General features: G+C 51.2%; 2 long non-coding RNA genes across 2 annotated transcripts; both read left to right on the forward strand.

The window, feature by feature from the left end:
- The first annotated feature begins 10,581 nt into the window (after positions 1-10,581).
- LOC143272003 (uncharacterized) lies at positions 10,582-13,483 on the forward strand. Its single transcript, XR_013049362.1, has 2 exons — positions 10,582-10,719; positions 13,215-13,483. It is a non-coding gene; the product is annotated as an uncharacterized LOC143272003 (long non-coding RNA).
- Positions 13,484-13,491: 8 nt separating this feature from the next.
- On the forward strand, positions 13,492-19,975 carry LOC143272004 (uncharacterized). The gene is made up of 3 exons (XR_013049363.1): positions 13,492-17,152; positions 17,413-17,484; positions 18,632-19,975. It is a non-coding gene; the product is annotated as an uncharacterized LOC143272004 (long non-coding RNA).
- The last annotated feature ends 5,060 nt before the right edge of the window (positions 19,976-25,035 follow it).

Here is a 25,035-nt window from a genome sequence, read left to right on the forward strand (position 1 = left end):
AGTCACACTATGAATGCCAATTGGCCTAGAACTCATTACACATCCCAGTCTTGGCCTGTGCCCTCAGCCCCCGCTTCCCCCCACCCACCCCCATGTCCTGGACTTAGAGGTGTGAGCCTCAACGCCTGGCTAGAAGCTGACATTTTAGACGCAGACGTCAGTTTTCTTAAGGCTCTAACAGCGGGAGCAAAGACCTGGAGTAGACCAGCCAAAATGAGTTCTCTCCTCTTGTGGCCTCCAGTATCCAGTGCCTAGCTAGGCCCTGTGACCCTGCTGCACTCCAGTCCCTGCAACCCAGCAGACCCAGACCTAAATCCTGCTTTGACTCTGCCCTACTCTGGGTGTTGGCCTGCCTGGCACAGTCGCCTCCCCTTTGAGCATCAGCGTTCTCCTCTGTACACGGGCCTCCCTGCCCTCCCCAGAGGCTCCCTGGTGAATCGATATGAGCTCATGCCCAGCACAGCAGTGTCGATGGGGGCACAGAGATCCTCAGATTGAGAAGCCCCCGGGCAGCATGTATTCAGGGCAACTGGCCAGAGGAAGAATGTCCTGACTGCCCAGAAACAGAGTTATTTGGCCCTTTCCAGGAAATGCCTCTCCGGAGATCCAGGCTCTTAATACTGGAGTCAAACTGCCCTGCAAAGCTGCACCAGTTTGTCCTCTCAGCCCCCAGGCAAGTTTGAAATGCCAGCACCAGCAGTCAGGAGGAAGCCCCCAAGAGCTCCGGCTACCCTGAATGGCCTTTGGAGCAGGGAGGAGCCAGGAGCCAGCGCGTGCAGTCCGAGGCGTTTATAGCTTGTAGTCATCAGCGTTACTGACATTTGCGAAGACATACAGGCAGATTTTCCAAGCCTCACCCATCTCCCCTGACGTCACTTTCCCGTCTCTCTCTGCTCCAGGTGGCAGCTCCAGCCCCATGGCTGGAAACTTCTGGAACCGAGGGTGCGGAGCTTCAGAGGCCAGAGTGTAGTGATTATGTTCTTGGACTTGGAGCCAGCAGGACCTGGCTGAGCACAGCTCTGCCTCTCTCTAGCCGAGTACTCCCAGGAACAGAATTTATCATGTGTAGAGCATTTCTTTTCCACTGAGCAGTAAAATTGACTCTTAGAGTGTCCAGATCCAGGTATTTTGACTCTTGTATACATTTGTAATAACCATCACCCTCAGGATAAAGAAAAGTTCTTTGGGCCTCAACGAACCCCACCCCCTCTGTCCCTTCTACTCACCCTTCTACTCACAGCCTCTCCCACACCAGACCGCTTCCCTGTTAGCCTCCTTCTAGTCACTTTAGTCTCTTCTTCTCAAAACTGAGCTCTGAAGGGGGCCACGTGAGCCCCAGCCAGGCAAATGCAGTTCTCAGCCCTCACCGAAGAAACCTCTTTTTGAAGCAGGTGGAGACGATCACAGAAATCCACAATTCATCAAAACTCAAAAAGCGAGTGACTGTGTCCCAGTTGACAATGCAGCCCCAACACTTAAGGCTCGAGGAACGACGTGGAAGAGGGGGGTCAGAAAGGCTGTGAGCGCCAGAGGGCCAGGAACCTGCTGCTAGTCTGTGTCTTCTAGACATGACAGGGAAGCTGTGCCCAGGAAAACGTAACAACAGAAGACCTCCATGATAGCCACATCAGGGCACGTGTCTATGTGGATGTGGGATATTGCACAAGGACCCATCCCCCAGATGAAGAGCTACAGGCAATCAATGGCTGCTGAGAGGGGGAGAATCAGTCTTCTCCAGATAACAGCTTCAAAATAGTTTATCCAGCCCCAAGAGGCCAGGGTTAAGCTCATGTAAGCCATACTAAATGGACTAGGGGGGAGGGGGCGCGCGTGTGTGTGTGTGTGTGTGTGTGTGTGTGTGTGTGTGTGTGTGTGTGTGTAACAATAATAATTAGAGAATAAGAGGTCATGAATTTGAAGGGGTGCATAGGAGGAATTGGAGGGAAGGTTAGAAATGATGTAAATACATTACTCATGTATGAAATTCTCAAAACAATAAAAATAATCTTTGAGGAGTCACATAACAACACTTTGAAACCAGTTCCTGTTCTCAGCCTCACGCTAGTGAGATTTATCTGCCTTGTAACTCAGCTAACCGCCACATCTCTACTGCTAAAAACTGCTTTCCCGCCTGCTCAGCCTCATCCTCCTCAGATCCTAAGCGTGAACCTTCCTATCGCCATGTGCCATAAAACATTTGGCCTCTGCATGCACAAAATCTGATGCTTGAACAAGAGGAACTGTGAACTCTGGGTCCCCTAAAAGGTCACCCCAGTGTTTAAGAATCTGCAGAGTGTTGTTCGAATCTTAAATGGTCTTATAATAAAAAACCCAGTACCAGATATTGGGATGAGCACTGACAGATCAGAGAAGCAGAGCAAGCCACAGCCAGCCTCACCTCGCCAACTCCTCAGCCGATCCTGTTTCCATGAATCCTCAGACTGAAAGCCTCTGAGTCCTCACACAAAAGGCCTCCACCAAAAAGAGCCTTCAGCTTCTGTTTTCCCACACCTTGTATACCTTTCTCTGCCCTACCATATTACTTCCTGGTACAAAAGATTTGTGCGCTTCCCAAGCAAAGTCATGAGATCACAAGTGATGGGATTAAAGGTGTGTGCCACCACTTCCTGGCTTCTGTGTTTAATCTAGTGACTTGTTCTGTTCTCTGATCTTCAGGAAATTTTATTAGGGTACACAATATATCACCATAGCAGACTGACTGCTTAGAAGTTGTGACTATCATGTGGCCTCTTCCATAGTGGAGTGTGTGGCTTGGGCCACCAATCCTTGTTTCTAGCCCATGGACATTCATAGTTAGTTCAGAACAAACTACTTCTTACTCCCTTTGTGGGGGAAAAATGCATAAATAGCATGTTTCTTTTGATTACTGAGTAACACACCATTGTATTGATATTTGTCAGTCTCTCATACAAGCATTTGAATTCAAGGCACTTGAGCGGATTTAACCATTAAGAATGGATCTTGGCCGGGCGTTGGTGGCGCACGCCTTTAATCCCAGCACTCGGGAGGCAGAGGCAGGTGGATCTCTGTGAGTTCGAGGCCAGCCTGGGCTACCAAGTGAGTTCCAGGAAAGGCGCAAAGCTACACAGAGAAACCCTGTCTCGAAAAACCAAAAAAAAAAAAAAAAAAAAAAAAAAAAAAAAAAAAAGAATGGATCTTGACGAGCGGTGGTGGCGCACGCCTTTAATCCCAGCACTCGGGAAGCAAAGCCAGGCAGATCTCTGTGAGTTCGAGGTCAGCCTGGTCTACAGAGTGAGATCCAGGACAGGCACCAAAACTACAAAGAGAAACCCTGTCTCAAAAAACCAAAAAAAAAAAAAAGAATGGGTCTTGAGGTTCTGAGGTCAGGCATGATGGCACACACCTTTACTCCCAGCACTCAGGAGGCAGAAGCAGGCAGATCTCTCTGAGTTTAAGGCCAGCCTGGTCTACATAGCAAGTCTAGACCAGCCAAGGCTACACAATGAGACCTGAGGTTCTGTCTCAAGATAGATAGATAGATAGATAGATAGATAGATAGATAGATAGATAGATAGATAGATAGATAGACAGACAGATAACAGAATGGAACTTCATCCTAAGGAGTGGCCAAAGCACGCTGCAGAATGACTGTCCCCTTTTCTTCCCCTCCCACAATGACTGAGAGATGCTCCTACATCCTCAACAGTTGCCCCATCTCCCTGACAGCACACATTATTGTCAGGAACTCTTCTTTAGCCATTCTGATCAGCTCACATTGCACCCACTGCAGCTTCAACGCACATTTCCCTCTCGGCAGTGGTGGGAGCGGCTTTCTATTTACCACGATTCGCCACTCCTTTGCATTCCTGTGTGTCTCTCCGAGTCCATATTTCCCAGTTATATCTTTTCCCTGCTGATTTTTAAAAATCTCTTTGCATATTTTAGACAGAAATCCTTTACTGGATATTGTAATCTCAGATTTTTTTTATCCCAGTCTGTGGCTTATCTCTGTGTTCCCTTAATAACGCTTTTTACACAGAAGAAAAGAAATCATCTTGAAGTGTAATTTATCATTGTTTTATTCCGTTGTGTTTTATGGATCTTGTTGTTTGGTGCCGTGTGTAAAAGCTCTCTGTCTAAACCCAAGTCGGGAGAGGCTCTCTCCGGCCTTGCCTGCGCTTTTGGAAGTTTGAGCTTCACACCCAGATCTGTGAGCAATCTCGTTCGACTTTTGCATGAAGTCTGACACTTAGATGGAGATTCCCTTTTTGCCTGTGGACATGTGACAACTCCAGCACCATTTGTGGGAAGAACTTGAAGCGTTTCCGCTTCTCTGAGCCTCGGTCTCTTCTCTGGAGGGTGGGTTGATAACCAGAGCACTGGGTTCGTCAACCCGCCCTCTCCCCTCCTGGCTTGGAGAGACATGGAAGTTGGGTGTGGGGGGTTTTAGTTTTCTCCCCGTTGGTTGCTCTCCTTACTGCTAAGATCAAAGACTGACAAGAAGCAGGTGGGAGGGGGAAGCTCTCCGGGAGGTTTTTGTTTTGTTTTGTTTGTTTTTGTTTTTGTTTTTGTTTTTTGGCTCACAGCTGGAGAGGACTCACTGCAGTGAAGATGGAAGGAGCTGTCAGCAGTGTCGGGAGAAGTACAGCTGACCCCTCACATCTGGGCACACCTGGAACAGGAAGTGGGGCCGGGCTGTGCGCCTTAAGTCCTGCCCTCCAGTGACTCACTTCCTCCACTGAGGCCCCACCTCCTAAAAGTACCATAACCTCTCAAAACATGCTACCAGCTGGGGGTCAAGTGTTCCAACAGACAGGCCGGTGGGGGCCACTCACATCCCAACCAGAGTGGTCCTGTCTACCCCACAGCAAGTGTGCACAGCAGCCTGTTTTCTCACCCGGAGAGCATGGAAGGAAAAAGCTCCTTCGTGGAGCATCCAGGACAGTGCCTGGTTTACAGTGTGTGGCCTGTGCTGGTGGTCATTTATGACGACTGCATGCATTTCCAGACACTGGGGCCCCAGCCTCCTACCCATGACCAGTGCCAGGGAAGGCAGTCTCAGCTCCCTCTTATCCTTCCCTAGAAGGTGAGGAAATGTTAGTGGAAAAGGGGACTCAGAGCTTGAACTTGCCTCAGAGATGGCACCTGTCAAATCACACGCATGGCGATGTGCATATATATGCACGTGTGGCTACATATGTGCATGCATACACACGTTGGCAGCAGCTAGCTTCCCCAGCATTGCTTGGGCAAATCCCCCTGCTGCTGTGCATCATTAAATAATCACAGGTCAGCACAATGGGCAGGATGGAATTCCCAGCCACATCTCTCTGTTCTCCACCCACTGCATCAAGATACTGTAACAAGTTCTTCAGACGCGGCCCTGCCGGCCTTTCAAGTCCCTTGTTCCCACCTCTCTGCTTGACGGCTCTTCATTTCTCTCCTTTATTTTTAACATGTGTTCACTTAGAGTCGGGGGAGGTATGCACACATGCAAGCAAAGTCACATGTGTGGAACTCAGAGGACAACTCGCGGGGGTCAGTCCTCTCCTTCCACCACGTGGATTCTGGTGGCAGAGTCAACCACCATCTTTGCCTATTGGGCTATCTCGCCGGCCTGCTGTTCATGTCTTAAAGATGCCCCTGATCCCCACCAGAGAATTCCAGAGACACCTCATGGCTTCTAAGACAGACCGTCCCAGCAGAAGTTCAACATTTAGTGAAAATCTTCAAAGCCACTTTTGCCAGCTTGGATGACTGAGAGATGAGAGAGACAGACGGACAGACAGACAGGCAGACAGGACATGGTGTGCACAGAAGGCACCATGGCAGGAAGTGGGCCGCAGTGCTTCGAGGCTCATCCCTAAGGCTCGAGGTGACAGCCACTGCGCCTTTACGATTTCACTGCTTTCCACGGAGGTGAATGTTGCTTTCATAATCATCTCGAAGCAAGCCGCACTGGGTGACAGCTGACGGCATGTGTGAAGGTGACTGCCGACACCTATAATCCCCGTGCTCAGGAGGCTGAGGTTGGAAGGTTGTGGGTTTGATCTCGGCATGGCATTTACGACCACACCCCCCAACCTCACCATTACCGGGATTACCAGCTCCCTTTTAACAACGAAGGAGCCAGGGCTCAGAGGGGTTGTGATGCCAGCATCTTTGTATCACGTGAGTAGTAGCAGCAGAGCCTACACTCAGCCTCCAGTCAAAGTGACTGTAGTGCCCACCCTATGGCCAGAGGACACCAGCCTGGGCTACACAGTAAATCTGAGGCCAGCAAAGCTGCATAGAGAGACAATTTGAGGCCAGCCTGATCTATCCCAAATTCCTTCACCGAGTCGTATACTCCCCAGCCTCTGTCAGCACCTGGAGTGACAGTTACTTGCCTCAGCTCCTTGTCCGTTGCCTTGGACTTGGGAAAAGACATCAGAGGTCACCTCTGAGATCCAGGGCTGGCTTCAGAATCATCTGTGAGTCTCCCAGGTCCCTCAGAAGGCTCAGAAACTAGAACAGGGTAAAAATACAATAATTTAACCCTTCTGTGGGGGCAGGGATCCACGGACCACGTGGCATGACATTTGCTACCTCCCTAAGCTTCATCATTACCGGTGTGACCAGCCCCATCTTAACAATGAAGGGACCGGGTTGTGACATCCATGTGTCACGTGAGCAGTAGCAGAGCCTACATTCTGCCTCCAGCCAAAGTGACTTTAGTGCCCATCCTATGGCCAGAGGACACCAGCAGCCAATGTCATGCTCTCAGTATCCTGGGAGTTGGGGACCAGGCAGGAAAGTCATGACCAGGCCTCAGGAGGCCCATGTCTGGTCCCCAAGCTTGTTGGCTTCCTGAATTGGAGCCTCGGGCATGGCATTCTTTCAGCAAAGCCATAAAATCAGAATGAAACGTATTCCTTTGTTTTCCCTAAGCTGGTCTCCGGGTTCAGGTTGCAGAGGAATCCCATGGGGATGAGAAGAGGGAGGAAGGGATCTGTCTAAAGTGGAAGTTCCCACCCAAGATCCTGACAGTTCTGACGGTATATCTGGGAGGGGGCCAAGGAGCCTGATGTTTGTTTATGGAGTACTGGGGATGACCCACCGAGGCCCGTCTAGGCACTATGTGGACATCTTACAGCCTAATGTTTAAGATCAAAAATTCTGTATCCATCTGTTCTAGAGCCAAGGAGCAGTTCTTCCCCTCAGACCTTCCCAAGGCCCATCAAGTCCAGCACTTAGAGTAAGGCCTGTGTGACCTGAGGCCTCATGACAACAGCCCCCTAAAAGGACCTAGAACCTAGAGATAGCACTCCACAGGGAAGGAGCATGGCACAGAGGTCAAGAAACTGCCCGAGGACACACAGCTAGTGAGCGGCAGGGCAAAGATCCACACTCTTCTCTGTCCGTGGAGAACTCAACACTCCTAACCTCTAGGCTACCCACACAGCATAACTCCCTGCTCCTGCAGAATTGTGCCACACTGGAGGGAGCTGGGAGAGGCCACCAGATCCTGGGCATGTTTTAACTACAAACACTACACATCTTCACTGATTCTGCCACCGAGGCTAGCCTGTGGCTCCAAGCAGCATCCTTTTTTGCCCCAGACACATTGAGCATCATTGGATCCACTGTATCCTAAGGCCAAGGGACAGAGCGGTTTGACCTCAGCCTCGAAGTGGTAGACAGACTTTGCTTCTGTCCTCCGCTCAAAGCTGGTGGTGGATGCGCGGCTGCTGAGTGGAAGCGACACACTCAAAGGCGCTGTGACGTCATCTCCGGTCCAAAATGCTTGCCAAGCACCGGTTCTCTTTTGTTGCTGCAGCATGAGATGCAGACAACAATCTTTCCGCCCGGGGGAACTCCACAAATTGCTGACTGTCAAAGCCTAGAAACTGCATGGAGGCGGTAGACTCAGGACTCAGTGCGTGGAGGAATTACCTCCCACCCCTTAGGTAGCTATTTTCTTCTTACCCAATCCAATCCATACAAGGTCATCAACACCATGGGCCAGTGTTGCTTTCTGTACAGGTTCGAGAAATCAGAGATCTCCAGATTGTGTGTGTGTACTGTTGCTGAGAGACAGTGAGAGACCTGTCACTTGGCCTGAGGTAGTGGTGTGTGTGTGTGGGGGGGGGGGGGGGTCAGGGAAGGACAGAGGGCAAGGGCAAGGGTTGTTCTTCAGACAATATCCACCTGATTTTTTTTTTTTTTTGAGGTAGGGTCTCTCACTGACCCAGAACTCATATTAAGCAGGCTGAGTGGCTGGTGATCCCAGAAATCCACGGTTACAATCCACTGGATTACAAGCACATGCTGTGCACACCCCCCACTGATTTTATGCAGGTGCTGGGGATCAAACTCGATTCCTTATGATTGCAAATCAAGTGCTTTACTGAGCCATCTCCCCAGGCCCGTTAGGTGACATTCTGACAATGCACTGTCTGGGTGACATTCTGACAATGCACTGCCATCGGCCCCTTCAGACAGAAGGAAACTGCCTCCTGTCATACTTACAAAACAGAATAAGAGAGACACTAGCAATTCAACAGTTGTGTGCACGATACCTGCTGCCAACGAGGCTGCACTGTGGAGACCGTGTGTCTGGGACAGGAACCGTGGTAGCCGTCACCTGCTCACGTTCACTGCAGTCTTCCTGGTCCCTTGAGCCTCCGTTGATCAGGTTGGTAAGCACCCCTCTTTGACAGCCCCCAGCTTCTTTGAATTTTAGGGTCAGCATTCGTCTTTACAAACTCCCCTTGCTCGGGGAGCATTACCTGATCTACTATGTTCTCGGGAATAGAAAGGAAGCTTGGGGATGCCTACTTAGCCTTCCTACCACCATGGCATCACCCCATGGACCATCAGGCTCCAGTGAGGCCCCAGTTTTGTGTTTAGCTATTCAAGTGACATTTCAGAAAAATCAGAGAATTGCTGCCTTGGCTTTCAGTGTGATGAATTTGAACTAAGACTCCATCTGCTGCCTGGCCATTTTGCATCCCCACCGCCTGGCCATTGTGTCCCCATGTTGACTAGCAGCCACAGTGGTGTGTCGGATGCCCCAATTTATCATCATCCCACAGCCACACTCAGGAATCCCTGAAAAGCCCAGTGCTCATTTTCTTCTCTCTGGCAGACAGTCACTCCACCCCAGGAATTGGCTAATTGTGGCTGGTGAGCCAAATTTGGCCTGTGGCTTTTATTTTTGCATGTCCTATGAGATGTTGAGAATGATTTTTATGTTAAAAAAAAATCTTTGTAGGCACAGTGGCGCATGCCTATGATCCCAGCTCTGAGGAGGCTGAAGACAGAGGGTTATTGAAGGCAAGGCCAACCCAGGCAACATGGTAAGACCCTGTCTCAACAATAACCACAACAAAATCAAACACACCTCTGCTGAGCTATTCCCTGGGCCAATTCCAATTATGTTCTGTATTGTTGGTAGGCTGGTAGACTATTTTAATCTTTTTTTTTTTCTTTTTTTGAGACAGAGTCTCACAATGTAGCCCAGGCTGGCCTTTCAAACCCCCAATCCTCCTGCCTTAGCCTCCTGAGTGCTAGATTACAGGTGTGCATACCTGGCCCCAATACAAATTCTGGATCAGTCAGGATATAGTCAGAAGACAGGATCACACGGTAATTTAATCAAGGAAAGTTTAATATAAAGGGTTATTAACTACTAATGGGATTAATTACTGCAGACTAAAGAGAATCCTAAATGAAACCGAAATGGGCAATATATGGAGTGGAGGCAGAGTACCCAAGGGAAAAACAAATGAGAAAGATTCTCCCCGTGTCCTACCCGGGCAGCCCGCTCTGTGATCCCGGTCTCCCTGCAGAAGTGGTAGGCACAGCAGAGAAACTGTTGCCTCTCAGGTTGAGGTTAGCCAGCAGGAAGCCGCTCTCTGTGGTGCAAACAAGCTTGCCGCTTTCTGCTCCCTGGGGAGCCGGACGCCTGCTGGGCGATCCCCCTCTGTGCGGGCAGAACTCAATCCACTAGCGCAGTTATGAGAGTTAAACAGTTCCTATGGAGGATAGGCTGAACAAACGGAGTTTTCCTATTGTGCTGATGTGGAGTTCAGGCCTCTGTTACGACTCTCATCTTTTCTTTACTGTTATCTGCCTGCTCTCCTGGGGGAAGGAACAGAAAGGGCATGACTAAGGCTGACCCCAGAGCTCACCCACACCGTGGTCCGTGCCCTAGCCTGGTGGTACCAAGATGCTCTTCCCACTGGCATCAGGCAAGAAGCCACTCCTCCTGATCCCTCATCAGATACACAGGGAAACTGGTCCAGAGATACGCCTGGGGTTCCACACAAGAGGGACAGAGCCTAGTCCTGGTCTCCCCGGCAGCCTTCTCCAGGCAGAAGCCTGACAAGGGTGGTCACACAAGCAGAGCGACCCTGTGTGATAACACCGCGTCGCCGGCAGCTTCCCATCTCGGTCCCTTTCCTCCCCTTGTCTGAAGCGGGTGTGATCTGTGTTTTTATGGTTAATCATTTCACAGTAAATCTCCACTTACTCTCCCACTGGGTCGCGCAAGCTGGCTCTTTATTGTTAAGTAAATAATGCAGGCACTTTGTGCCACTCTGTGGCCAGCCCTGAGGACCCAGGCAGTGGGAGGAGCCTGGAGGAGCCATAGGCTCTGTAGACAGAGAATAATCACAAGCCGACAGGTGTGTGGGCACGGCTCCCGCAAGACGGAGCGCTGTAATGAAATCGGCTTTTCCTCCCAAGCTCTAGGTGAGATTTTAAATGAAAGGGATAAACTCGGGGGCCGTGGCTGGGCTCAGGGACAAGAACTTAACTGAATCTCTGCACTGCTGCTTGACAACGAGCCACAGCAACCTCAATTTTGGCCCAGGCTAGTCAAGCCTACTTGGTTGATGAGGTCCTTCCCAAGGAAGTGTTGCACAGAGATGCACAGAGATGCCTGGGGTGATGGCCCCAGGGGAAACCGGATTGCACCTGCCTCCAGCTTCCTTCTTCTCTGGCTGCCTAAGACAGAAAAGGCAGTGGGCAAGAAACCAGGTGCTCAGCCCATTGTGGACAGGATTTTCTGCATGACCTTGGACCAAAGTCCTCCCCTTGTGAGGTCTTTCTTGTCTTTAAACTCAGGGATGCTGGGTGCCAATGTTTTGTTCCTGGGGCTGGGATCTGTGCCATGGGAGCAGTGGTTCCCAACCTTCCTAATGCTGTGACCCTTTAATACAGTTCCTCACGTTCTGGTGAACCCCCACCACCATCACCACCACAAAATTATTTGTGTTGTACTTCATAACTGTAATTTTGCTACTGTTATGAATCATAATGTAAATATGTGATATGCAACTCCTGTGAAAGGATAATTCAGCCCCAAAGGGGTCGCAGCCCACTGAGAACCACTGTGCAGGAGGGAGGTGTAGGGTTTGGAGGGTTTCTCATCACACCTCCCTCCCCGCTCCCCTGGCCTGCACCATCACTCTTCCTGCTCCCCAGACACTTCCAGGCATCTCTGCAAGACGCAGAGGCCTGAGCCACTGCCTCCAGATGGCGGTGTGCCTTCCTGCACCAAGCCTTAAACTTAAGCACAGCACGACAGAGACAGGAAGCCCAAAGCCCCAACCACTCCCTCTCCCCACGTCATCCTGAAACTTGGGGTTCAAAAAGCCATGCTAAACAGTGACAGCGGCATCCACATGCTGGGTTTCTTAATCCTCCCCCATCTACATCCCAGGCACCAACGCCCATCGAAGCGCCAGGCACAAAGTCCACCTGCATCATGCATCATGTGTACTGCTCACAGAGAACCAAAGAAAAAGAAACCACAGGGGATCCTCAACTTACAATGGGATTACTTTCTCATCCATCCATCGTACACTGAAAATACTGCAAGGCTAACTATCATAACTTAGGGGTTATCTGCATCCTCCTCCTTTTATAATCAGGAAACTGAGGCACCAATAAGATCAGATAACCAGTAACAGCTGAGCAAGGACTAGACCTAGTACTCTGAACTTGAGTCCTCAGAATGACCTACATTTCCAGTTTCTTGTACCTCTCATGGGCTCATCCAGGGAAGCTGTGGTGACCAGATCCTACTTGCACAGAGGGAAAGGCTTGCTCCCATTGGCCCTTTCCTGAAGTCTCCAGAGGGTCCCCCAGAGCTGTCCCCACAGAGTGAACCACAAAGAGTGAGACCTCTTCAGGCCAGAGTGCTGCCACCCAAGGGAGGGTCTGTGAGCAACTGGTGTGTATAAAGAGGGACCTGCAGCTGCTTGGAAACTTCAGAAGCTGGGAAAGAATGCCACCAAGATTAATGACTTGTAACCAAGGGAGCTGCCAAGGCTTTCAGCTTTCCAGATCAGAGAAAGTTCTGGAGTTTGGACTCCCTCCTGAGGGGAAGTCAGATGTCAAGCCTTTATCTTCTTTCCCACGAGTGTTGAAGCTTAGAGTGGGCCACCAGCTTCCTTCCTGTTACCCAGATTGTCACTGCCTGACAGATAAAGCACACATCTGATTTTAGAGCCCCTGGGACCAAAAGCCACCTGAGGTCAAGACTCCTGGGAGGTGGGGTACACTGTGGCCAGAGACAATTCACTTGCAGCCTCCAAGATCTTCCTTGTTGCCAGTGGCAACAGTGACCAGCTTCACAGGTATCTGAGGCACACCCCACCCCTAGTCACCTCTTGGCTCTCAGTGCAGTATTGGTGACCTGGGTGGGAGGGGTTACCAGCCAGTGAGAAGGAACAGGAAACATTTCAAAGTCAAACATTCAGCAGGCCTTGGCTTGAAACCATCTCAGGTTCAGGACCAGGTCAGGCAGCTCCTGCTGAGTCCGGGCTCTCCAAGCCCCTGGCTCCTCACGTAAGGCTCCACCTTAGTTCCTGAACCTGGGCCATGGCACAGCAGAAACCTGGGAGCTGGCCAGTGTGCGTGCAGCATTCAAACAGCAGCAGAGAGGAGTGTGTGTGTGTGTGTGTGTGTGTGTGTGTGTGTGTGTGTGTGTACATGCGCCATTCTCATGCATTCAGGGGGGCGGGGGAGGGAGCTGCAGACAGACAAACACCCAAGGTAAACCTAGCCTGTCCCTCCCACTTCCACATATGGCCTTGGCCGCATCCTGAGCCCCCAGTTTCCTCCCCTGGGGATAGACATGAGTCCTATTCTGGGGACTGTGGAGGGTTGAGAGAGGTGGCCTGTAAAGGGACTTCTGGGCACATGGCTTAAGCCAGCCTCCTCCTTCTCTATTCCAACAGACACGCTGGAGCCTGGTGTCCCTGGACCCAAGATGACTCTGTCTTAGGGCACACTGACCCCTGCCCCTCCTCCCCCCCACTGTTCTGGACCCAACTGGCCAGGATCTGGGACCGCCAGTCCATTGTGTTCTTCACAGCAAGACATCAACATGTGCCTTGTCTCCACCAAAGTTGGGGTGAACCGGAAGTCACCCTCCCCAGCTGTTTTGCCTCGTCTCAGAAGCAGCCACAGGCCCACCTGACACAAGACTTTCAGTTCTAGACCAAAATCGTACTGCCTCTGTCACCGCTTATGTCGCTCCCATGAAAGGTTCTTCACCCAGTGAGCTCCGTCTGCCTCCAGCCACACGGGGGCAGCATGGGTCTTGGCTCAGCGATCTTTTATTTACTGTGACCCACATGGTAGACTGGGCCTCATTTGGTCCTTACAACAGCCTCCCACACTAGTGAGGAAACGGGTTCAGAGAGGTTAAGCAACTTGACCAAGGTCACACAGGAAGCAGAAGAGGCAGGATTTGCGCTCCGCTGACCTACCATTCCCTCTGGTGTGTTTCCCACTGGGTCTAGGCAAGGTGACTCAGGCCCCCTTGGAGTCTGCAGCATGTTCCTTCCTGGGAACCAACTGGAAGCAGCCTGCTGCCCCCCAAACTGGCATATGCTTCTTTGGAAGCAGAGGGCCCAGTCTGGGTTGCCAGATGTCCATGTTGGTGCCAGCAGCCAAGACCAGGAAGGAGAACAGCAAGTGAGAGGAAGATGGATTAATTCACCGAGAAATGGAGACAGGGACACTGGGAGGGGAGTGTGCAACACCCGAAGCAGGAGACTCATCTGCACACTTGCACACACACACGCACAAACACACACATACGTTCCCACATAGACGGAAAGAACACACAGATGGTGAGAGATGTGGGGTGGTTTGGAAATGAACTACATAATAAAGAGAGAGAAAGAAGGAGAAAGCGACTCACACAGACAAGGAATACCTGGAGAGAGACAAAAATAGAAAATATGAACACAGACTGAAAGAGAGAGGGGGAGAGGGGAGAGGTTACAGGAGACAAAATTAGAGAGAGGAACAGTCTGGGGAAAGAGACGAACAGCCCATCGCCCCCGCCCCGCTCAGAGATGGAGACAGACGCAGGGAGACACAGAGACGCGCTGTGGCAGGCAGAAGGGTAGAGGAGCAAGGACGGGGAGATGGGAAAGGCCGTCTCGGGACAGAGAGGAGGCGAGCATGCTACCCTGAGATAAAGAGAAACCGGGAGCGGAGCTGCAGAAAGCTGGAGACAGGCAGGAGGAAGACGGCCCCTGCAGTGCCCCAGGCTGCCCCTCCTCTTCAGTCCAAAGCACCACCCAAGACGCTCATTCTACCACCCAGCCACCAGACACGCTCTGTGTCCCACCTGAGCTCCAGCAGGGACAACGGTGATGGGCATCCATCTGCAGGCAGCGCAGGGCTCTTCTTCATGCTGCCACAGACAGGGAAACGGAGGCCCAGAGATGAAACAACTTGTCCAAACTCACCCAGTTGGCAAGTGTCCAACCTGGCATTGGAATCTAGGCCTGGATGCCCTGGGGACCCCTTCTTTGCCCAGCTGTAGATCAGCTCATCAAAAGTTTGCTTTCCTAACAGCTGAAGTCCCCGAAACAAAGCCCAGGCAGGAGGGTAAGGAGCAGGGTCAGTGTGGGGCACCAGGGTGGGCAGGAGGGTAAGGAGCAGGGTCAGTCTGGGCACCAGGGTGGGCAAGGAGGACTCACTTTCAGAGTTCAAAGATAGGGACCTGGCCCCAAGTGCTAAGTCCTTTATGATGAGGTACAAGAGAATTTCCCATGAGTCTCCAGGAGTTAGAACTGGGATTACTGATCTGAGTTTTATGTAAAATAGGGTGAGGTTTGGTGTCTTGGTTAGGGTTACTACTGCTGTGATAAAACACAATGACCAAGAGCAATCTGGAAAGGAAAAGGATTTATTTCACTCACAGCTCTGTATAACAGTTCATCACGAAAAGCAGTCAGAACAGGAACTCAATCAAGGCAGGAACCTGGAAGCAGTAGCTGATGCAGAGGCCATGGAGGGCTGCTGCTTACTGGCTTGCTCCCCAAGGCTTGCTCAGCCTGCTTTCTTATAGAACCTAGGACCACCAGCCCAGGAGTGGCCCCACCCACAATAGGCTGGACTCTCCCACATCAATCACTAATTAAGAAAATTCCCTTCAGGCTTGCCTATAGTCCAGTCTTACTGAAGCATTTTCTCAATTGAGGTTCCCTCCTCTCCAATGACTTGACTTTGTGTCAAGTTGGCATAAAACTAGCCAGTACACTTAGGGAGACCAAGCCCATGAAATTGGGGGGTTAAATGTCACAGACATATGTGCACGTAAGTGATACAAATGATAATTCTATTCCCACACACCTCTCAGGAGTGAGGACTGCCCAAGGAGGCCTTTCATTCTCTTGGGCATCTGGATGTATTTAGATATTCTAGGGTGGAAGCAAAGAGCTGGTGCTGCCAATGGCCACCAGCAAAGAGGATCAGGGGAAAGGAACTGTAATCAAGGGAACTACCACCTTTATCACCAATTAGGGTCACAGCGTATGAAATCAGCAGTGCTAAAATCTACATGACTCCTAGGTCTGAGGAGGGGGGCAAGATAGTAGCCCAAATGTAATGGTTCTATGCATTTTGCTCGAGAGAAGATCTAGGGTTTTCACTAGATTATCAAAAAGGTCTGTATCAGTCAGTATGGGAATAGCATCCTGCTGAAGTAACAAACAGCCCCAAATCTCGCTGGCTGTGGCTCCATGTCTCTGTCTCACAAGCTGCACTGTGGGTCAGGTGACTCTCCAAGGCTGCTCTCCTCTGTGTGGGACCCAGTGATCCATGCTGCTTTGATCTTGAGCCACAATTGTCCCAGGTTGCCACCTTCAAGATCAACAAGGCGCTGCGGAGATGGCTTGGTAGGTAAAGTGCTTGGGGATCTGAATTCAGATACCCAGAACCCATGTAAAGCTGGGCGTAGCACTGAGTATCTATAACCCTGGTAATCCTGCAGCAAGTGCTCATGTGCACACGTGCGCATGCACACACGATGATAGATGATAGATTAGATAGATAGATGGATGGATAGATAGATAGATAGATAGATAGATAGATAGATAGATAGATAGATAGATAGATAGATAGATAGATAGACAGATAGATAGTTAGACAGACAGATAGATCTCAAACAAAGAAGAGGAAGCTGGACAATGGAGAAGAGACACATCAGTGTTTCTGCCCAACAGCAACTCAACATCACTCTGCTCACCATCCATTGGTCAAAACTAGTCACATGGTCCACCTAACTGCAAGGCAAGCTGGGAAATACAGACTTCCATGTACCCAGGAAAGAGAGAACAGGATATTGATAAACACTGCTTATGTCTACAACACTTCTCCAAAAGAGAGGTAGGGATGTTAGAGCTGCAGGGCTAAGTCCCAGCTCTGATTTGCAAACTGGCTTTAATGGAGTGCCCTTGAGTCTCTGGGGAAATCCGGGTGCCCCAGCCACCCACCTGGAGAGTGGCCATCTGCAGTCCGGGAAATCTGTAAATTTGTGTCTCAAAGTTGTTCTGAGCAAGTTTGGCTAGAGTAAAGAGCCCTCCAGTCACAGAGCTTGAAGCTGCCTCAGAGATCTGGCCTCTCCTACACCTGTCTTCATACTGTCAGATATAATCACAGAACTTCCATCAAGGTTTGATGGCGGTCATCACCCATTTTACTGATGGAACAACCGAGGCACAGAAGGCCACACTGGATCTGGGATGAATGACAGCCACCCTAGACAATGTGTTATTGTGGAAAAGGCAAATGCCCAGCTTCAACACCCCAAATGACACCCCAGGAGATCTAAATTCCTGGTACTCTCCACAGCTGTGGACCGTTACAACACAAGGTACTAAGAAGTCCCCCTAACACATCTGGCCAGCTCTCTCTGCCACCATTGTTTAATTCCTCCTGGGAAGCAAGATTGGGAAGACAATGCTAATTTAATTTGCCAGAATGAATAAGCATAAGACAGTAATGGGGGGTGATGAAGTGCTATGAACCCTTAATTCACATCCCGACATCCCGGCTCTTCCATCACTAAGTCCCTCCTCACCTCGAGCTGATTAAGCCCGAATGATGGCAGTTAATTATCATCTTCTGTCACAGGAAGGAAGCCTGGCAGAGGACATGAGGAGGTGTGATGGACGGATCAGATTAAACGGAGGAGAGAAGAGGCTGGTGAGCCCTCGGGGGAGGGGGGGCGGCTCACTGGTCCTCTTTGTGCAGACAGGGGCACATGGAGGGCATGTTCATGGGTGAGGAGGTGTCAGCCTGCCGTCACTAAAGCACACGCCCGAGATGGACCCACTTACAGAGAAGAAAGGTTCAGTATGGCTCTGAGATGGAGATCTCAGCTCTCTGTTGATCATCCCTTTTGGGATACTTTGGGCCAATGGGCCTCATGGTAGGAATGCAGAAAGAAGCAAAACCTTTCACCCCCGCAGCCAGGAAACAGAACAGGGAGAAAGGTAAGGTAGCCCTTCTCCCTACAAGGACACATCCCTGATGACTTCAGGTCCTCCCAGCAGGACCCAACCCTTAAAGGTGCCACCCCGACCCAATACTGTCCTCCTAGGGAACAAGCCTATAACATGGATAGATGACTCTGGGGTGCATCCCAGATCCAAACTGAACTTACAGAGGTTCAGCAACTGACCCCATGGTCTCTGCGACCCAGAAGTCCTAGAAGATGCTTATGGGTATTTCTGAGGTGAGGCTCCACATCGCTGGGCCCACAACAGGGGTTCTGGCCAGGAGAGCACAGAGAAGCATCTGGAGTGTGGACAGACTCCACATCGCCAACACTCACAGGCCATCCCTGTGCACAGAAGGCTTTTACACAGGCCTCATGAGCAAAGTGAGAATTTCCTCGGAGTGTGTTGAGCCCTCACTGATATGAGGACCCTGATCTGGCGTGCGTGCGCATGCACGCGCACACACACACACACACACACACAGTATCCAGCAGTTAGAAACATCCAAATACCAATGTACTGGGTATTTGTCACTGTCCCAGTGCCAATGAGTGAATGAGGCTTCTCTATGGGATTATACTGGACTCACCTCATCAGTTCCACTGAAGATTAAAAGCTGGAGCAAGGAATTGCTGAACTCTGTCCCACCCTGAGGAATTGCTGAGTGACCGTGAGCTAGGTTTTCACATTGATCACGTGGCTTCTCCTTCCCAGGTGAAGATGGGGAACATGTTGGATGATGCATATGGGCAAGGCCTCCCTAGGTGGCTCACACCATGTGATGCATCTGCAGAAGGGAAGGACCTTTCTGTCACACTCAAGGTGCCATTCTGTCTTCCTTTGTGGCTCAGACAATGGACCATGGCTCCTGGCTGCCAGGGAGGGAAAGCCGGTGACAAGCCGGTCCTCCAGAGCCAGAGGATCTGACTTTATGCAGAGCTCAAGACCTACTTCACTGGAACTGAAAGCAATTTGCAGCCACACAAAAGGATGCATTAGAGAGAGCCTGAGCGCAGCGGTAGGCGGCTGGAGGCTGAGGGAGAGAAGCCAGGAACTGGCCTGGGGATGAACAATTTAACACAGCCAAAGCAGGGGCTGGGGTCCCTTCATGTGGCAGGACCCATGAGGTGGGTGCCTGGCCCTGCTGATGAGGAGGGCCAGCTTCATCCCTTCAGGTGCCGGCTAGGTGGGCTGGCTCTTACTTCTGTTTTCTTGGTGAAGTCTGGAATGAGGCATGCAGTGTTTGGGCCTGGGATGAGGAGAGACGCTCAGGGCTGATGAGGTCTGGATTTTCTCTAGAGGTGAAGGAGAAACCAGAATCCCAACAAACAAGAAGAGAGTCGGGACTATGACGTCTGTGCCAGTTTGGGAGTGAACTTGGCTGTAAGTGACAGAGTTTTGGGGGAGCGGTAAGGACTGAATCAGCAGGGGGAGCCCCAAGAGAAGACTCAGCACTGGGGTTGTGACAGGGGGAACAGTCAGACACAGGTCTGGGAAACGGATAAGAGCTTGGATCTTCACGCCCATCCTATGTCCCAGCTCACAGTGGGGGTCTTGGGTCTTCAGACACCAGGGCAGCCCTGGAATAACCCCATAGTCACAGGGCTGGGGAAACAGAATTGGGGTGGGAAGTACTTGGATGTAACCCAATCCCATAACCAGACCCAAGGAATCCCAAGAGGGAGTGGGCTGCCCGAAGGGCCCAGGCGGTGTGAGCTCTTTTCCCACAGACCTGCTGCCCCCTGACCTTGAGGCTTGGTGTTTTGCTTTTTATTTTTGTTTTTGTTTTTGTTTTCTCCACCCTCCCATGAAGAGCTTGGCTGGCTGATGCCTGCAGGACAAAAGACCGTGGGTATACACAAAGCCATGCCCGTTCTGGCCCACGCCCTCAGGCGGCAGCACCTGTGCATGCGAGGCCCTCAGTGCTTGCACCAATTCGACCTGGAAGAACACATCACTTGGAGTCTGTGCTGCACAGAGGATGAGGCCGTCTAGCCCAGACCTAGAGTGGAATGGCCCTGGCTGACCCGCAGACCCACTAGTGAGGGGAGAAAGTGCATGAAGCTGCTGTGCTTGGGGTGGCATTCTACACAGCCCTGAGAGGGCGATGGCTGCAGACACAGTCACACAGCACATCCAGGACTGGAGTGGCTTGGATGTGACCTCCCCCCACACACACACCTCACAAAGGTTAAAAGGTGTAGTGGAGGAGTTCCCTAGAGGAGCGGGACAGACAGAATGAAGATATGTGAAAAGATTTGTTGCACAGTATGGCCTATATGATGAGGTTAATCAGAGTACTCCAATGATGGCTGTCTCACACCAGAAAGGCCAAGAACCCAGTACTTGCTCAGTCCACAATGCTGGATGCCTCAGCTGTCCCAGTCTGGAACTGAAGGCTCGAAGGATTCCTGGAGAGCAGCTGGTCTTCAGTCCATGTTGGAAGCCCAAAGAGGCTGGTTCTAGTGTCAATGGAGGAAGCAGCAGCAGCAGCAACAAAGCAGATGAGCTTGCCAGCAAGAGTGAAGGCAAGCAGGCAAAAAGCAAAGGGCTTTCTTCTTCCATCTCCTTTCATCTGGGCTACCACTGGAAGGTGGCATCCATATTTACTGGGGGTCTTCCCACTTCAAGTAATCTGATGAAGAAAATTCCTCACCGGTGTGCCCAGCAGCCGACTTTCAGTTGGTTCCAGATCTCAAGATGACATCCAAGACTAGCGATCTCAGTGGTGATGGTAAGAGGTGGTGGGACCTTTAGGAGGTGGGGCCTGCCGGGAGGAGTTGAGATAACTGGGCACATTACCCTCCAAAAGAACTGAAGTAGTTCTCCTGAGGCCTCAGTTTGTTCTTTTAAATGTTCTTATAAAAGACTAGCCTTCCTGTCTTGCCATGAGGTCTCTTCCTTCAGAACACACCCCCCACCACTGTTAAGCCATCCAGCATCCTCGAGGATGCTAGTGCCACGCCCTCCAACCTCCAGAACTGTGAGCTAAATAGACACCTTTTTCTTCACAAACTACCCAAGCCTTGGGTATTTTGTTATAGCCATGCTAGTTGAACTAAGCTAGATTCAATCCCAGGCAAGCCACAGAGAATAAAGAAACCTCTTTTCCTGGCTCCAGCTCTACCCACCACCGCTCACATCTATGGATGTTACAACTGAACTCCAGCTCCTAAGGGCCTCTGTTAAGAGACTCTAGCAGGATGCATGGTCCCTGGAAGGCCCTTGTTGAAGCTCACACTGCCTAGAAGGGATGTGCAGGTCCCAGCTCCATCTCAAGCTAGTCAGAAACACTGTGGTGGAGGTGGCAGGTAAGACCAGCAGGGCCTGGGCAGTACCATGAGCCCAGGAGGAAGTTAACAGCGGCACCAGGATGAGAAGCAGGTGTGCGGTGGATGCTGCAACCTGAGGACCACTCTCCCGTAACGAAGGGCTCCGGAGGTGTACAGTGAGCAGAGAGCCTTGAACCTGCTCCACACACATCATAGTGACCACAGGCCAGTTACCTCAGCACTCAAGCAAGGGCCAGCATCCCCTCTCCTATGCTGAAGTGGGGGAGTACCATAAACTGATAGGCAGGGCCCCTCCCCGACTCCCACTGGCCAGGATAAACCCAGGGCTGTGCACGAGTCTCATAGTCACACATGGAAGATTTGTGCTCACTTGGCTGTGTGACTCTGGGGGTAGGCTGGGGACTGTGCATCTCTGAACCTCCGTTTCTTCATCTGTGAAAGGGGAACAGTAAGAACCCTTCCCTCTGAGTTTCATTGAGGACTCTGAGCTCCGCATACAGTGCCCAGCACAGAGCCTGGCGCAAAGGGGCATCCTCCACCCTAGGCAGCAGGTCTGCACCCAGGGCCCACAGGATGGCTTTCTATTCTCACAGCTCTCATTTGTTCCCCGGGTCCATTCCAGAACACTGTATGGGGTCCACAGCCACCCCCTCCTACCCCAACACTTCCTCCCTCCCTCCCTCCCCATCCAGCTTTGACAGGGTTGGGCTGGTTCTGGATGGAAATGGATTTTCTGTCCCCATAAAAATCTCATAGAAAATGATCATATCTCCTATCGGATGAATGATGAAAGCAAAAATACATCCGCAGTCTACTGTTAGGCTCTTCTGAGCAAGCAGGCTGCCTGCATACCTGAGAGGCTCATTAAGAGCTGTTTGGGAAATGTGCTCTCCCGGCCATTAAGCCACATTGTGTTAAAAGCAGGTTCCACTCTGCTGCCTGCTAAGTTTCCTCCTTTCCCCTCCTTTCCCATGAGAGCGGCCCCGTTCGTTGCTATAGCCCCCCAAATTGATATATTACAGCCAGAGCTGTAATTCCCTAGGTAATTGTATTAGTTACTTTTCTTGTTGCTTTTGACAAAGGGCCTGACAAAAAGCAGCTTCGGGAGGGAAGGGTCTATCTGGGCTTAAGAAGGGTTTAAGGGATGCAGCTCATCATGGCCGTGGAAGAGGCAGGGCAACCGGAGCAAAGGAGGCAGCCGGGTGCATTGCGTCCGTCTGCACTCAGAAAGCAGAGGGTGGCGAATGCTGCTGCTCAGCTCGCTCTCTCCTTGGCCCCCCAGCTCGTGGGATGGTGCCACCTGCATTCAGGTGGGTCTTTTCTCCTCAGTTAACTCTCTCTAGGAACGACTTCACAGGCGTGCCCCGGGGTTGTCTCCTGGCCGGTTCTAAGTCCAGTCAAGCTGACAGGGAAGGTTAGCCATCATGGTAATCATGTTTGGAGAGGGGGCCCCATGGCCGGGAAGCAGCAAGTCCCTTCCTTGCTGGCTGGCGTCATGGTCTTGAACGTCAAGCCTCCAAAATTATGAGAAAATAACTTTTGGCCATGTAAGGCTTATATCAGACAACAGCCTTTTAATGGCCAAATGGGCTGTGACATTTATTCTCGGGAAAGACCTGTTCAGGGAGAAGAATCCTCGACCTCCTAAAAAGGTGCAATTCATTTAAGAGGCTGTTATGGCTTCAACTATGGCTGAGTGAGAGCATGTGAATGCGAGCATGTGAGTGTGAGCATGTGAGTGTGCACACTAGGCCTTTAGGGAGAGGGTTGAACAAGGATTTTTTTTTAATTTGGGTTGGTATGTGGTGTGTGTGTGTGTGTGTGTGTGTAGGCACGAGTGTAAATGTGTGTAGAAGCTGGAAGTTAACAGCAGGTCTCTTCCTCAGTAATTCTCCACTTTATTTTTGGAGATGGGAGCTCACTGGCTAGACTGGCTGGCCAGCAAGCTCCAGGAATCCCCCTGTCTCAGTTTCCCCAAAGCTAATCTTACAGTCAGCAGGGCTGGCTTTTCTACAAGGGTTCTGGGGGATCAAGCCCAGGTCCTTATGATTGTGTGGCAATAACTTTGCGGACAGAGCCATTTCCCCAGCCCCAGGTTAAACTGGTTCGCTTACAACTGTCTGCAGTTACCTAACTAGTACCATGTCTGCTGCTTTCTTCTAAGCATTCAGGAAAATGGCGGAGGTCTGGTTAGCTCTCTCAGCTCAGCTCTGGTCCGGCAGGTAGCTGCCCTTTTACCTGCATGGCTCTCGAGGGCCCAGTCCCCCTCTAACCTGAGGTGCAGCCTCAGGACCTTCGTTCTTGGCCTTGGTGTTGGTCCGTGAGTCCTGCTCTCTCTAAGAACTTAGTCTTTTTGCCTCTTGGGGCCTTCCCACTGCACAACTGAGTGCACAGCCTGGAAAGTGGAGCAGGGCTGCATTTCACTTCACCATCCTCCTGTTACTAAAGACAGGAGCTTTTGGCATGGCCACGATAGAAAGGACACCAAGCTAAAACTGTACACACACAGGCCAAGCAAGGCTTTAAGGGGACTTCAGCTCAGCAGCCGAAGAGAGACGCTGGCCGAGAGGAAAACAGTCTGCTTCCGGAGAGAAAGGGTTGACTTCCGGGGCAGTTGAAGGTCTGGTAATGTCCACTGCTGTGGGCATATTTTCAAATGATGTTTTCCTTTTTGTGTCCCTGTAGCCTGTGGCTAATACGAGCTCAACTTGTCCCCAGAACTCTCACCGTGGGCAACATTGTTCTGTGCAAACTTTCTGGCCTTGAAGCTCAGTCTGGGCCTGGTGGAGAGGCTGAAGGGCAGTAGGTGCTTGGAATACGAATACTTCAGAAACACCACAGGGCCAAGGCGGTGGCCATGCCATTAATCCCAGCACTCGGGAAGCAGAGCTGGTGGATCTCGGTGAGTTCCAGGCCAGCCTGGTCTACGTAGTAGAGTTCCATACCAGCCAGGGCTACACAGTGAGAATCTATCTCAAAAAAAAAAAAAATTAAAGCACAGAGCACATAAAAGAAAATGTCCATGTCTATAGGCAGAGCTGAGTGATCTAACTCAAAGGTTAGGACAGCCAAGGGACAGACACTGTGAAGACAGAGGCCAAACCGTTCACCCCTCTCTGGTTTCCCAGCAGACACCGGCAGGAGAAAGGGCAGTGCGATTCCAGGTCACCTCAGTCAGACGGAACAACAGATGCTGGTGCGGAGGACGCTGCACAGGTGGAAAGAGACACCAGTCCAGCCACTGTGGAAGTCAGTGCAGTGTCTCCAAAACAAATCTTGACATTAGATACGACGAAGAGCCTAAGTCACATGTCCTTCATCATCTCAGTTTTTCACTCTACCCTTCTCAGAGTGAATGGCCCTTACCTACCGAGCAGGACATTGACTCTAGTACAGGGGTCCTCAAATCTTCCAGGGCTTCAGAGATGGCTCACTGTGTAAATGCACTTGCTGCCCGACCATGAGGACTTAAGTTCGACACCAGCAATGATATAGAAAGCTAGGCATGGCCACACACATGCCTGTAACTCCAGCCCTGTGTCGGGACGCGAGGACGTCTGCAGCTTGCTGGCTGCCAACCTAGCTCCAGGCTCAGTGAGAGACTGTCTCAGGGGACCAGGGTGAAGAGTGAGAGAGGACGCCTGACATCCTTCTCTGGCCTCGGCACAGGCATGCCCATCCTCACACACTGGTCTCCTCTGCCCCTCACACTGCCCTTCCCACTTCGAGGAAAGAGCAGCTGCCCCAGGCCACACAACCAGCTGTGCCCCTCCACCGTCTCAGGCTCACACCAGCACCCTGTTTGGGTTATCAGAACACAGAGAGTGGATGCCAAGGGCAAGCTCAGCAGCCAGGGGCTTCTGGGAGCCGGGGTCAGCTGAGAGAGCTTCACTCCCGTTTCCATCTGCTGGAGCTTTAACAGCCAGCACAGGGTGCAGCCAGCACAGAGCAAACATCCGCTA

The sequence above is a fragment of the Peromyscus maniculatus genome, chromosome 2 (assembly GCF_049852395.1).
Source record: "Peromyscus maniculatus bairdii isolate BWxNUB_F1_BW_parent chromosome 2, HU_Pman_BW_mat_3.1, whole genome shotgun sequence".
NCBI classification, from domain to species: domain Eukaryota; kingdom Metazoa; phylum Chordata; class Mammalia; order Rodentia; family Cricetidae; genus Peromyscus; species Peromyscus maniculatus.